This window comes from Miscanthus floridulus, chromosome 7, assembly GCF_019320115.1.
Source record: "Miscanthus floridulus cultivar M001 chromosome 7, ASM1932011v1, whole genome shotgun sequence".
Classification (NCBI taxonomy): domain Eukaryota; kingdom Viridiplantae; phylum Streptophyta; class Magnoliopsida; order Poales; family Poaceae; genus Miscanthus; species Miscanthus floridulus.
The window spans coordinates 130,706,223-130,721,128 of NC_089586.1; positions in this window are offsets into that span (position 1 = coordinate 130,706,223).

A 14,906-nucleotide genomic window follows, 5' to 3' on the forward strand; every position below is an offset into this window, starting at 1 on the left:
CAGCAGTCACCTCGGTCTGGTCAGATACCATCCCTGTGCCAAGCCGCACAGACAAGATAATACCGCCCAAAGCGGTGACGATAGGTACGATGACCACCGGCCAGATACGGCCCGACGAGACAAGAGTACGATCATACCCACTACGGGATGGGATCCACGATGAGGGCCTCAACTCGGAGGCCATCTAGACTGGCGAGAACCACGACCCCAATGATAGGGATCGTGGCCCCCGCTCCTCAAGACAACAAGGGAACCAACGACCCGGGGGCGGCCACCAACTCTTGTACGACGCTCCAGGAAACTAGGAGACGATGACGAAGACCATGGCGGAGACCATGTCGCACAGGACGGCCGACGAACTACCAGTATAAATCCTCGCGTCTTTTGGATGCTACCATTGTCTTCCTAGAGCAGTGCGACAATCGTATAAGTTTACTAGGTCAGTTTACGAAACACCGACATCAATAAAACATTTAAAACATTTGAATTGTACGCTTGAATGTACATACGGGTTATTGCTGTTTAGGATAGTCATGCAGCGTAGATTGGCACGGCAAGTGTATGCATAAACAATTATACACATAATTCCTTCACACACAGGGATGCATTTGCAGGTGATGGTTCCGGTCCGTAGCTAGGGCGTAACGTGACATTGTCCACTTGTGCAGTCCCTCTATGGTAGGCAGGAATTTTATATGAATCATGTAGAAGTGTCATGTAAAATCACTTCGTCTTTTAAGAAAAATCTCACATTCCAAAGGGCCTAAGAGATGTGAACCGAGGGCAGTTATATTCCTGGTAGAATATAATCATCTGAGTTGTGTTCTAGTAGACTTACACAAGTTAGTCTGAGATTTAACATTGTTCCATTTACCATTTTAATGCATTTATCTAAAAATGCAAACAGGTAGTGAAGTGCCTGTAGTAACCTTATCAATCTTAGGATCTATTAGTCATTCTCTCTAAGTTTGTTATCTATCTCAAAATGGTAGGCATATTTGATTCGAGGAAAAGTCAAATTTTACAATTTTTAACCAACAATTAGTCAAATTATATACAAATTTAGGAAATGAAACTTACATGTATAGATTTGTATTCAAAGTCGCTCTAAGATGATGTTGATATTTTAACAATTCTTTCATATTATAAGAGAAAGTGTCAAAAAATTTTTTTTACGACTTTTCCTCTAATCAAATATGCCTATTATTAATGGATGAAGGAAGTAGATAATCGTGCTAGCGTGTATGTAAGAGTGTTTCAAAAATGACCATAAGAGATGTTACATGAAGTTTATTCCTCATTCTCACATTGCCTTCATGAGATCATTGCCTTGAACCGGTGTCAAAAGAAATTGATAAAACATTTTACCGTGGGCATTATTTCCTTTCAGAGTGGAGCATATAAATTTGGGAAAGTACATGTCGTTCTTCTAATAGGAAGAAGTCATTTTTGTGTCCTTCAACTTTCATCAATGTTTAGGTTTTCTCCTTAAACTCCAAAACCGGACAAATTATCTTCCTCAACTAACAAAATTATTTACTTTACCTCTCTGCCCCAAGTTAGAAGTGGCTTTTCAAGGTGGTTTCATTATTTTTTAATTAAAAAATCTAGTTACACCTAATTATATCTAGGAGCTTTATGAAATTAGATTTAGCGCTAGGAAAATAATAAAAATATCCCAAAATATCCAAAAACATTCTAATAAATGTTTTAAACATGTTGCATTTTTTTTACTATAAAAATATGCATTCATGCAATTTGCATATTGTGTTTTTACTGTAGGAAGTTCTTAAAATGCATGTGGCATTGGTTACTCTAAAGATTTAACTCTTGTTTTTTCTTGAAAGTTTTAGAAACTCATAAATATTTTTAGTGGTTGAAAAAACTGATCAGGTATTTACTAGATTTTTTTTACAAAAACTAGATGATACCCTGTGCGTTGCTATGGAAATTTGTAACATTACTTGTCTATAATATTTGATGAAACATAGCGCATTTTGTGATAGGTACAAAAGTCAAAAGGATATATGGAAGTTATAAAAATCCCATGTAGTAAACGATGAAGGCAACCATATTAAACAGGTACTTTAGACTGAAAAGGGTTATGAGTTAAAAACTCTAGTTTGGTTTTGGTGAATTGATGAAACCCTAGGTGCTAACCGTTTGCTCTAAGTGATCATGAGATATGTTAGTACCATTCCAAGTGGTGGAGAATTTGAAGTCCAAGATGATGTTGTTGGACATGTGATGGTGATCAAGCTCCGGATTTGGAAAAGAAGAAAGAGAGAAACAAAAAGCTCAAGGCAAAGGTATAATTGATAGGAGCTCTTTGTTTTGGTGATAAGACACTTAGTGAGTGTGATCATATTTATGATATATAGCCGTACTATTAAGAGGGATGAAACTCGTCGTGAAATGCGGTTATCAAAGTACCACTAGCTGTTCTCACTCATCGCATATCCATTTAGATTCTAGTGAGTGCTAACACCCTTGAATTTTTTTTGTAAAAATATGCTAACACACTTGCACAAGGTGATACACTTGGTGGTTAGCACATTTGAGCAAGGGTGGAGAAGTTGTAGAAGAAAAGGGGCTGTCTCGAGGTGACTGGACGCTGCTCTGGCAGCGACCGGACTCAGCAGTCGCGTTCGGTCCGTGGCATGTAGTGAAGGCGCTCTCTCAGCCTTTGACCGGACGCTGGTCCAGGTGCTGGACCAGACTTAGCAGTCGCGTCCCGTCCCTACTGACGTGCGCTGACACAACGCGGTGAAGTGAGGGGGTAAGGAGCGGACGCTATGGCGTGTCCGATCGTCGTTGACATGACGCGTCCGATCTTGAAAAATCCTCTCGGGGTGCTTACTGGAAGTGACCGGATGCCACGATGGTGGCGCGTTCGGTCAAGCAGCGGTGCATCAGGTCACGGGCTTGGAGTCTCGGGTGCGCACGTGAGCGGACGCAGTGGCGCTACATCCGGTCCCATCTCGGCGCGTCCGGTCACCACTTAGCCGTTGGGGCTGAGTCGCTTGACCGTTGAAATCGGACAGCTCACGTTTGAAGGCGGGGACGCGTGGCAGCATCTCCGCGACTGGATGCTGGGCGTCGCGCGTCCGGTCAACGCGCAGAGGGCTTAGTGTTGAGCCCAATGGCTCTATTTCGTGGGGGCTCCTATTTAAGCCCCTTGGCCGACTTAGGCTCACTCTCTTGGCCATTTCTTTTGAGAATACACCTTGTGAGTCTAGCCATTCCTCTCTCACTCATCCTACTTGATTGATTCATGATTTGGTGAGATTGGAGAGCATCTAAGTGTATTGTTTTGAGTGATTGCATATAGAGACACTTGGTGATTGTGTTTTGCTACGGATTTATCTTGTTACTCTTGGTGGTTGCCGCCACCTAGACGGCTTGGTGCAGCGAGGATCGTCGAGCGGAGGGTGATGCTCGTCTCTGGCTCCGATCATGGTGATTGTGAGGGGTTCGTGATCTTTCCCCGGTAGAGAGCCAAAATGTACTTTAGTGGATTGCTCGTAGCTTGTGGATTCCCATCTTGTGTTGGTTGTGTGGCACCCGACTGCGGGTTAGGCGTGTAATGCCTATTAGCGCGTGAACCTCTAAGTGGGTGAATCGCTACAACGAGGACGTAGCTTGCTGGTAAGCAAGTGAACCTCGAGGATAAATCTTTGTGTCATAATTATCTCCAGAATTCTCTAGTGATTGATTGATTATATCTTGCCATGGCGGTATAAATATCACTACCGCTCTTGTATTTACTTTCCTAGTATAGCTAAACTCTTCAGTGTAACTAGTTTTGAGAGCTAGTTTGTGTCTTGTTAGTGGTTAGTGAGGCTCTTTAGTTAGTCTTTGAGAGCTCATTAACGTAGAGAGCAGTGACTTAGCCTCTTGTGTGAATTAGAGATCATAGTGACTAGAATTGTGGATATGTGGCTTGCATTTTGAGTAGGCTAGTGTAACACTCCCTTCGCCGTTTAATTGTCTAACATTTTTATTTAAGTGTTGTTGTAGAAATTTTTAATAGGCTATTCACTCTTCTCTAGCTATTAAGACCTTTCATGAGTACTAATTAATAACACTTTGATTTTTTATGGAACGACACACAACTGAAAGAAGAAGCTGCTAGACTACGTTCTGAAAAACGATGGACTCTAAGAAGTAGGAGAAATGGAAATGTCTAAACTAAAAAAATAGAACGGACAAAAGTAGCGACGCTGATGAAAAAACTTAAAAACGTCATATCCAGCACCCTAACGCAACATGTACTTTTTACGCATTATTTTTTGCGACGAAAAAAGAATTATATTAGATAATAGTCGAGTTCATCAACACGTTACAAGCACTCTGGATTACATAGATATCCAGAAACTGATTTTCATCTAAATTATACCCACGCTGTAAATAGCTTTAAATCTCAAAACCAAACATGTACGACACTTTGCAGTATGGATGACCACACAGGCAAACACTCGGTAAAAGGCCTGAGAACATATGCTCAACGAACGATGACCAACATTCATGTAGGCACCGAAAAATAAGGAAGACTGATCTGGAATTTATTCTCCCTAGTCCTTCATTATGGCCAACTTTAACCACGATAAAACAAAGAAGAGACCGGATAAAATTATTCCATGGCGACAACGCCATCTCCGCCTTGATGTCGCCGTTCGAAAATGAAAGTATCCATGTCGTCATACTGTATCGCCGAAGGCCGGAGGGAGTGGGGATCCATCGTTTTTAATATATACTTTTTTACACATGTGTTAGGAAAACAATACATGGACACTCTCAGCATGATTGGCATGGTTGAGGAGCTCTTAGGCAGTGTTTGGTGCGGCTCCGACCGGCTCTGGCTCCACTACTATAGCACCACTATGGCGGAGCCGCCCGGAGCACCTAGACTACAGGTCTGTCAGCTCCTTTCTTGGGTTGGGGCAGAGCCGGAGCCATTTCCTAGCTGCTACAGTCATGTACAGTGTTACACAGTGTAACACCCCTGATGTTACGAGCTCGTTTAGCACCAAGATTTAGGCCTAAGAAAATCACCGAAATGAGTTTCTTAGATTTTTTATTTAAAAAAACACTTGAAATGATACATAAATCTTATGTGGCTCACTTCTCTGAGAGAGAGAGAGAGTCAAATAAATAAAGTGAGTTAGTTTACTTAAATGCATATATGTGTTAATGAAAAATCCTAACGCGAAGAGCAGAATAAGAAGTTTTAAACATTGGCACGGAAGCAATTTTTATAAACAAAAATCAAATATAACTTGTATGTAGTACTTGAATAAAGTTAGAGTATAAGTGCAGTAGATGGAAATGCAATATTAATTTTTGGAGAATACAAACTATTAGTTAGTATTTTGGGAGTTTAAAAAAATCAAACTTGGAATTTAGAAGGGTCATTTTTGTTGCGAACAAATACTTGAGCTTATGTTTAAAAGTATCCTTCTTTGGCAAATTATATTGGACAAACTAATTAGGAAGTGCTTAGATATTATATTTCTAAGAGTTAGTATGTAGTATGGGCTAGGTCATGGTACAATTGTTAGTTGAATCCGACAAGGTTTAGACCCTTTAAAAATTCCGGCAAAAGCACTAAAGGTTGTTAGTTCTAACCAAGCCTTTACTCTGTCTAAGTCGGAAAAGAATTGTAGACAATGCCATTTTGACATTTAAAATTCAACAAAAATGATTAATCAATACATCCATGTTTTTGTACAGTTGGTTGCATCAAGACGGGCACTTGGGCATGGTGTAGGTTATAGTCATGTTGGTTGTCACGTGAAACTCGTAAAAATTGCCCAAAACCCCTTAGAACGCGACTAACCTGTTTTGACGTACTCGTAAATCAATACAGACCGTGTTTCGGGGCTCTGTTCGCGAACTAGCGTCCAACGCGACTAACCTGTTTTGACGTCTCACTATCTTCCTCTCCGGCCATCCTCTAGTTGTATGGATTGCTCCTCTAGCTAGCCGTTAGTGTCGACTTTGGGGTCATGGAATTAGTTGTTCCTTCGCTGAATCGATGAGTAGTTTTTAAGCCGCTTTAATAATCATGCTTGGCACCGCTTCGGCCGTTGGCCCCATGGGCGCAGCCACCGTGCGTAGGTGAGTAGCGTGTGCCAGGCTTGGTTCGTGGTCAACCGTGGCCTCTGCCTACGGGCCAGCGCGTGTGCAACTGCAGCGTGCCAACTAACACCACGGCATGTCTCTCGCCTCTCCTTGCCTCTTGCTGGCCAACCCGCGCCGTGATGCTAGGCCACGCGTAGGTCTGGGCCAACGCCACGGTGGCCGCCGTCTAGCCGACGTGGTGTGTGTCTCAGCTGCACATTTCACTTACCCACCCTCTGATTCATCTACCGTGAGCTAGTGCCGCTGCCACCGCATCATGGCCATTCGGTCCCGATCGCAGTGTCGAGGTGACGCTCCTCTTCCTTGCTTATCTCGCTCGACGATGCCTACGAGCTCGCTCGGGTCTCGCCGCTTCAAGCCATGCGCACCACGCCAAGCTCTTCCCTGCCTCATCAGCTGGGAGCACGTGCTTGTACTGCTTTGTTTTAACCCACTTGGCCCGCCCGTGTGCCTCTCCGTGACATGGCAGCAGTAGGGGCACTGCACTTCCCGCTCCCCAATTCACCTTGCTCAAGGCTCCGCAGTTCGATTCCTCACACCAGCAAGTACCATAGGAGGTTATCTAGTAGCCCGGCCCACACCAAGGTGTAGTTGGGCATTGTGGTCGGCCAATTTGGCATTTGGCTCGTCACCGATCAAAAATCGCCGCCGTGCTCAGGAAATTGGGGGTAACGCCCGTAGGGCTGGTTTCAATTCGATTGATCGTATCCCTGAGCTCGCCTTGATGTCCTCTATTCGGTGCTCGCATGGTTTTGGCCAGGGTGCTTATCAGCGGTGAGGTGACACGTCATTGCCCGCCTCGGAGCGCCGCTGCCCTATCAACTTGCGCATGGACTGACCACCCCAACCCCTTCTCCGCTTCAACCGTCACTGTAGCTCGGATCACGGTGAGCTCCTAGTGCTTCCCTACTATCTTTACTCCTCCGTTAATGCCCTAGTCTGCCAGAACGCTTGCGCCGCCGCGTGGTTCGGTCCAACATCGTGGTTAGGTGTGGTAGTGCACTGTTGAGCTCCCTTCTATTTCGCATCGTTGCACGTAGGTCCGTAGGTCTCCATCAGTCAGTTAGGGGTGCCGATTAAGCCTTGGTTGGCCGGCTTAGCCATGCAATGCCAGTCAGAGCTTCGCCGGTGAGCACAGTGGCATCGGGGGTCACCCCGTTGTCAAGGCAGATAATTTAGGGGCTAGTTTATAAAACCAATGACGTAAGGCATAGTGCACATAGTTGTGGTATTAATATCTAAAACCTCGAGGGCTTTCCTGCAAAGCCGCCATCGCATGCGGGGTGTGTCCGGTGTGGACCACTCGTTGGGCCAGCCTGCTTGCATGTGGCCTCGTTCTGCGCAGTCCGCGTTGGGCTGCTGGGCCGATTTGGCTGCCGCCGGCCCTTCCCATTCCTAACGCATTTTCTAATTAGGTTTCCAAGGTAAACTTGTGAATTCAATAGAAATTTGTGTAGTTGACCAAAAATTGTGAAACCAATTTTGTTAAGTTCATAAAATCATGATCTACTAGCTAGTGTACTTGGTTCACATGGTTCTAAAATATTTCACGGTTGCCTTAAATATTTAACATGCTCTAATATTATTTAAGCATAAACTTATAGGAATTTTCGTGATAAATTGGTAATAGTGTTGGCTCTAAAACTTTCACAGTGAATTCCTACCATTATTAGGTGCTCATTGTAATTTTTATAGCTCCATAATAATTACTTTGCTAAGGTAGCTAAATGAGCCCTAGTTCAAATATATATATATATATTTAATTAATAAAGAAACACCATAGTGATTTTATAACTAAAACATTGTGGGAAATTAGCGCCTAGTTCAACAACTTGGATACGTGGTCTATTATGTTAGTCATCAGAGCTAGCTCGTTAGCTTGAGAGGCGTAATCGTATTTTAAGAGTTGCGATCGCCGTTGATTATTTACGTCTCTACGTTGCATCCACGAATATCATAATAGGGACAACAATGGATCATGGAGTTGACAGAAGTAGCAGAGAAGATGGTGCCTTGATGATCGTGTCATCATGATGGAACGTTAACTTTGGTTATATCTTACCCGGGCAAACCCCGGTGCATAACCCCTATTATTTTGCACTTTATTTTATGCTTGTGCATTAAGTTTAAGGAGTGGAATGAAACCCACTTGCATATATATATCCTTATCATATGAGTCTCACTAGTATGATAGGATCATGTAGATTGCTATGCTACAGGACTCCAGTAGAAGTCGAGTGATTGCCTATCACTCGCGAGAGATAGGAAACATATTATTGTTACTATTATCATGTTACTATCACATGGAATATATGTGGATAATAACGGGTGGGACCATACATTGGATTTGGATTTGGACTTGGTTAGGTAACCGAGCGAGGCTCTGGTTGCGTTTGTCCCGCCTGTGTCGATTGAGGACCGTACGTTACTGTGGATTCTAGTTAGGTCACAGACTTATTATTCTAAGCACATACTTGCTTATGAGAGCGGGAAGGCTCGTTGCTCTCTTATCATAGGTTTTGGCTCTTTTTGGACCAACTAATTGGAGGCGGGGATAGTGGAGGTCTAAGCACCACACTGAGTCCAGGACGCAGGAGTGGGGGCTTGGAGTCCAAGTTTGGACGGGGACCTAGACCCCTTAATAGGAGAGTAGTGGGTTGGTCTTGCTTGTGCCTGGGTTACAAGCAGGGCGTGTGTTTTGGGGTACCTAGTTGGGATACATTGGTTCACGAATTGTCGTGTGATACGGTATGACTTGGCTATGATCTAGCACCGTAGTAAGAACTAGAATATGAAAGATGGAAAAATGGTTGTGATTGCTTACCACCTGCTTGAAAGTAGCACAGGTGCTTACCTAGAATGGTTAGATAATGGACTAATGGTGACTGCAAATAAAATTGAATATAAGGATGCATGCTTAGTAATGCCTCCTGCAGATGCAATAAACCCACAAGCGAGATAGCCTTGCATATCCTTAGAGTCTTTTCTTTCTTTCTGACGGGTAAGTCTTACGGAGTACAATTGAGAGCTAGGGTTTGTTCTATCCTATTGCAAGTGACAGGTGGATGCTAGAGCTAACACTTGTGTGTGGGAACCTCCTAGTGGGCTCAGCGAGGATTTCCTTAACGTTGCGGACATAGAGTTTATTTGAAAATTCCACCCAAAATGTTTTACAATGGAAAAACTTATAACCTATTATGATGTATATAACGGATCATCATGTTAATGTTTAACTTGTCATTAAATGATTTTATTTCTGCTGAAACTATGATAACATGGTTATATCCCGTTGTTATAAACAATAAATATTATACTCAGATGTTGCATGAAAAGTGATGTAAGAAATGGCTAAAATGTTGTAAGCTTTATTCCCCCATTTATGATCCTGTTGAAAAATGTGGATTTTTGGGTTCTCACATGGGGTGTGCTCAACAGAACTGTTTAAATTAGCTCACTCTTGGGGTGTTTAGTGTCTAATGGAAGACAAGCACCTCCGAAAGTGAGTTATTTTAGGCGGTTCTGCCGCAGGTGGTATCAGAGCATAAATGCAGAAATAAAGCTTCAAAATCCTATTATAAACTAAAATTTGGCAACCTATTTTTGTAAAAAGTTAAGGCGTTTAACTACGAAGTATATAAGTAGCCCTATTGCTATAGTTAAGCATCCGGAATAGGTTTGACTAGGCTTTCTCCGGTGGACTGACTCTCGCGTAGTATAAATCTTTAAGTCGGTCGGGCTAGTACCATTTTAAGTCATCATGATCGTATTGCTGGTATATGCGCCCTTCGTAGATGTCACGCGAGTTGTATGGTGCACGACTAACTCGTCCCTGTTTAGGAGTTACTGCTGAACTGGGGCTTCATGCTTCGCGTTCGCCTATGGTTCACGTCTATCATGACCCACGTCTCTCCGTACTCCTTTCTATACTCATGTCGGACCCTTTCCCTATAGTTATACTAGTCATTAATGGCCTCGTACATCGCTCGCCTTAAACACGCGAAAAATTTAGTCAATTCATTTGTAGTGATCCCGCGTAGGAACCATGGGTGGACTGCGCCAGGACCACTGACCGCTCTACCATTATAAGCAGGGTCTGGCCTAGCCATTGGTACCACCACCCAGTGCACTCCAACTCGCCTAGCTTTTTCTTTTGAGCAAGCTTTTCACTCAATCCTTCCTTGCAACCCGCCAGGGATGGCAGGAGCCTGGGTTAGCAGTTACTACCTGAACACTGAGGGTTTTCCTAAAATTCTGTATGCCACCCTACAAAAACTTGAGGTTAAGGATCATCCTGAGTATGAGGGCCATGAGTATGAAAAGCATGGCACTGAGCGGTGTGAAGTTACCGTCTATATTGGGAAGAGTGAAGAGTTTCCCGGCATCACTGAAGCCTGGAATATGATCGCAATTGGGTTTCGCTTCGTTGACACCTACCAAGTTGTGGCCCGCAAAGCCTTGTGGTACCTTTGCCAGATCTATGAAAAGCCCATTGCTCATACCCCCATGAGGTTCTTTCCACCTTTGGAAAAGAATCGATGGGCATGGAGGGCTCGCATGGAGGCTTTGCAAGGGTGGGATGCGCAAAAAAGATAGTCCAACCGTGGTGCACTTGACCACGTACCTGCTTGCTCTGGATGAGTAGTATGACCGGCAAGCCTCGAAGCTAAGGAAGTGCCTTCGGCGAGCCAAGGAAGCTGAGATCTTCTCCAGGATGCTCCAGGTGCAACTTGCTAGAGCACATGCCAGTGCTGTAGCCGCAAAGAGACAGGAGACTGCCATGTTAAAAGCCCTAAAGGAGGCTGAAGATCAGCATTCCCATCAGTTGGGAGAGGCCTACCTTGTCACCAGGGCTAAGCGTAGGACGCTAGCCGCAGAAAGGCATGATCCCTTGATCTTGGGGGGAATCCCTGTCCACCCATCGGAAAGAAGGAGAACCAGTGTTGTAGTGCCACTAGCACCCCCACCATCGAAAGTGTTAGAAGTAGAGCCCTTTCTTCCCCTCACTCAACCAATGCCAAGAGAGGAGACAGATCCATAGCCAGGGCGGTAGAAGAATCTACCGAGCCTAGGAGTGAAGCTGTGTGGTTCAACAAAGTAGATTAGTTGCCTTAGGAAGATGTACTCGTAGTTAGTGGTGTCTTTCATAGCTATCCTCTAGTATTGTAATCTTTTTGTTGTATTTCGTCCATAGTTGTTGAGATCATCTGGTCGTAAGGAAGGTGAATGATGTGTCGAGAATGGGGGAGTAAGTGCCTATATGTTGTACTAGCATAAGGATGTTTGGAATGTGCAATTTATTTATTTCACTATGTTTATTGCGTCCATCTACCCTTATGTCTCATTAGACGTGCTTAGGGTTTTCAAGGGCAATGATAAGTGGGTTACAAGAGAGCCACCATTCGGATGCTAGCAAACCAGCCATGATGGATAATGTGGGACACTGTATCAACTAATTGTGGATGTCCCAATAGAGCACTTGAATCTCTTTAAATCAAATCCATTGTGGGGTTTGAATTCCTTATCCCTTGTTGTGAAAGGAACCTTTGTTGTCTGAAACTTTCCTTGCAATAACCCTCTGATTCTGTGGTCTATGACCCCACCGCCTTCATTACGTGTAAGTTGGTAATAGTTGCCTGGTTAATAGCTTATGGTGCCGCGATGAAATCGAGGGCCCCTGTGGAACCGCTGCCAGACGGTGATGCTGCTCGGCATGCACTAGTATCAAGGTTGTTGACCAAGCACCTTTACTAAGTTACACCGCCGTACCGCTTTTGATACAAAATATTCTTCTTGAAAATATTTGGGTGTTCGAATGGGAAATCCACAACGGGTTGATGAAATAGTGTTCTTTTAAAGTAAACAAGAGAATGTGGTTTTAGAGGAAGCATATATGTCATGATCTCAGCTCATGTAAAAGGTTGGCACCTATTGTGGTCAAGGAAAAGAAAAGCAACAAGGAAAAGTAGTTCTAGGATAGTCGTGAGTGATTGGAAAAACCTGAGTGGATGTCATATCCCAAGCACTGTGTCCAGCTAACCCACACTAGGCATGCCATGTCACTATTGCTGCGTGCCCTACAGACGTCATTAGTGTTAGGGTCCACTAGCAATCTATCCTCACGTAACCATGGCATTATGCCGCATCCACCATACTTGTGCACTGTGCGCTTCTAGTTTTCTTGGCATCCTGTCAGCTCTCGATCCTCGCCCTTGTCCCAGTACCAGATCCCCCTCCTATTTTCCGCTTTTAGGGACATGGCCACCGCACGCCTCCCTCATCGAGCGAACCCCTCTCCTCTCTTTTTCCTCCCTCCACTCAAGCTCGCGCAGGGAGCGCACCATGGCTGATGCTTTCCCCACATTGTGACCATCAGTCTTCCCTTACAGATCGCCTCCACTTCTGGTGCGCTGCACCCCCACCTCCGTTCGCCACAATAAGATGCCCTTGGCCTTTGCTCTCCTCCTTCATCCCCATCCCTATCGAATCCAAAGCAGAGCTATGAGATCTAGTTGTCGTTCGTGGAGCTAGGGTCGTCAGTCAGAGGTCATTGCATATTCTAGGAAGAAGAAGGGATCTAGATTTCTATCAAGGAAGTTCAAGTCCCCTTTGGTTAGTTTGGTCTCAGGGTTCACGATGTTTGAGTTCTTAGTCTCCTATTTCTGGATCTGTTGGACATACGCCATGTTTTGGATAATCATTTTCCAGTTGTTTCTCCATTGTCCTCGTCTATCTTGACTCTTGGATTAAGTCTTGGTTGTACTAGGTTGCTCTTAACCATGTATCCCTAAATCCTCGTATGGTTTAGTGTTCGATGTCGTGTAATCTTTCGTGTAATTTCAGATCTGCAAGGTGTAATCGCATTTCCCTTTCTGATTCTTGTTTTGAATCTCGGGACAAGATTCTTTTAAGGGGGAAGGTTCTAACACCCCTGGTGTTACGAGCTCATTTAGCACCAGGATTTAGGCCTAGGAAAATCACCAAAACTAGTTTCAACAATTTTTGATTTAAAAACACACTTGAAATGATACACAAATCTTATGTGGCTCACTTCTCTGAGAGAGAGATAGTCAAATAAATATAGCGAGTTAGTTTACTTAAATGCATATATGTGCTAATGAAAAATCCTAACGCAAAGATCAAAATAAGTAGTTTTAAACAATGGCACGAAAGCAATTTTTATAAACAAAAATCAAATATAACTTGTATGTGGTACTTGAATAAAGTTAGAGTATAAGTGCAGTAGATGGAAATGCAATATTAATTTTTGGAGAATACAAACTATTAGTTAGTATTTTGGGAGTTAAAAAATCAAACTTGGAATTTAGAAGGGTCATTTTTGTTGCGAACAAATACTTGAGCTTATGTTTAAAAGTATCCTTCTTTGGCAAATTATATTGGACAAACTAATTAGGAAGGGCTTAGATATTATGTTTCTAAGATTTAGTATGTAGTATGGGCTAGGTCATGCTACAATTGTTAGTTGAATCCAGTAAGGTTTAGACCCTTTAAAAATTATGGCAAAAGCACCAAAGGTTGTTAGTTCTAACCAAGCCTTTACTCTGTCCAAGTCGAAAAAGAATTGTAGACAATGCCATTTTGTCATTTAAAATTCAACAAAAATGATTAATCAATACATCCATGTTTTTGTATAGTTGGTTGCATCAAGATGGGCACTTGGGCATGGTGTAGGTTATAGTCATGTTGGTTGTCACGTGGAACTCATAAAAATTGCCCAAAACCCCTTAGAACGCGTGACATTCCATGTTTTAGGGCTCTGTTCGTGAACTAGCGTCCAACGCGACTAACCTATTTTGGCGTCTCACTATCTTCCTCTCTAGCCATCCTCTAGTTGTATGGATTGCTCCTCTAGCTAGCCGTTAGTGTCGACTTTGGGGTCACCTCTAGTTGTATGGATTGCTCCTCTAGCTAGCCGTTAGTGTCGACTTTGGGGTCATGGAATTAGTTGAGCCTTCGCTGAATCGATGAGTAGTTTTGAGGCTGCTTTAATAATCGTGCTTGGCATCGCTTTGGCCGTTGGCCCCATGGGCGCGGTCACCGTGCGTAGATGTGTAGCGTGTGCCGGGCTTGGTCCATGGTCGGCCGTGGCCTCTCCCTATGGGCCAGTGCGTGTGCAACTACAGTGTGCCAACTAACGCCGCGGCGTGTCTCTCGCCTCTCCTTGCCACTTGCTAGCCAACCCACGCCGTCCCGCTAAGCCACGCGTAGGTCCAGGACAACACCATGGCGGTCACCATCTTGCCAAAGTGTCATGTGTCTCAGCTACACATTTCACCTACCCACCCTCCGATTCATCTACCATGAGCCAGTGCTGCTGCTGTCGCATCATGACCATCTGGTCCCAGTCGTACTGCTGAGGTGACACTCCTCTGCTTTGCTTGTCTCGCTCGATGATGCCTGTGGGCCTGCTCGGGTCTCACCACTTCAAGCCATACGCACCATGCCAAGGTCTTCCCTACCTCGTTAGCTAGGAGCACGTGCTTGTACCGCTCTGTTTTAACCCGCTTGGCCCGCCCATGTGCCTCTCCATGACATGGCAGCAGTAGGGGCACTGCACTTCCTGCTCTCCCAATTCACCTTGCTCGAGGCTCCGCAGTTTGATTCCTCACACTAGCAAGTAGCCTAGGAGGTTATCTAGTAGCCCGGCCTACACCAAGGCGTAGCTGGGCAATATGGTTAGCCAATTTGGCGTTTGGCTCATCGTCGGTCAACAATCGCCTCTGTGCTTGGAAAATTGGGGGTAA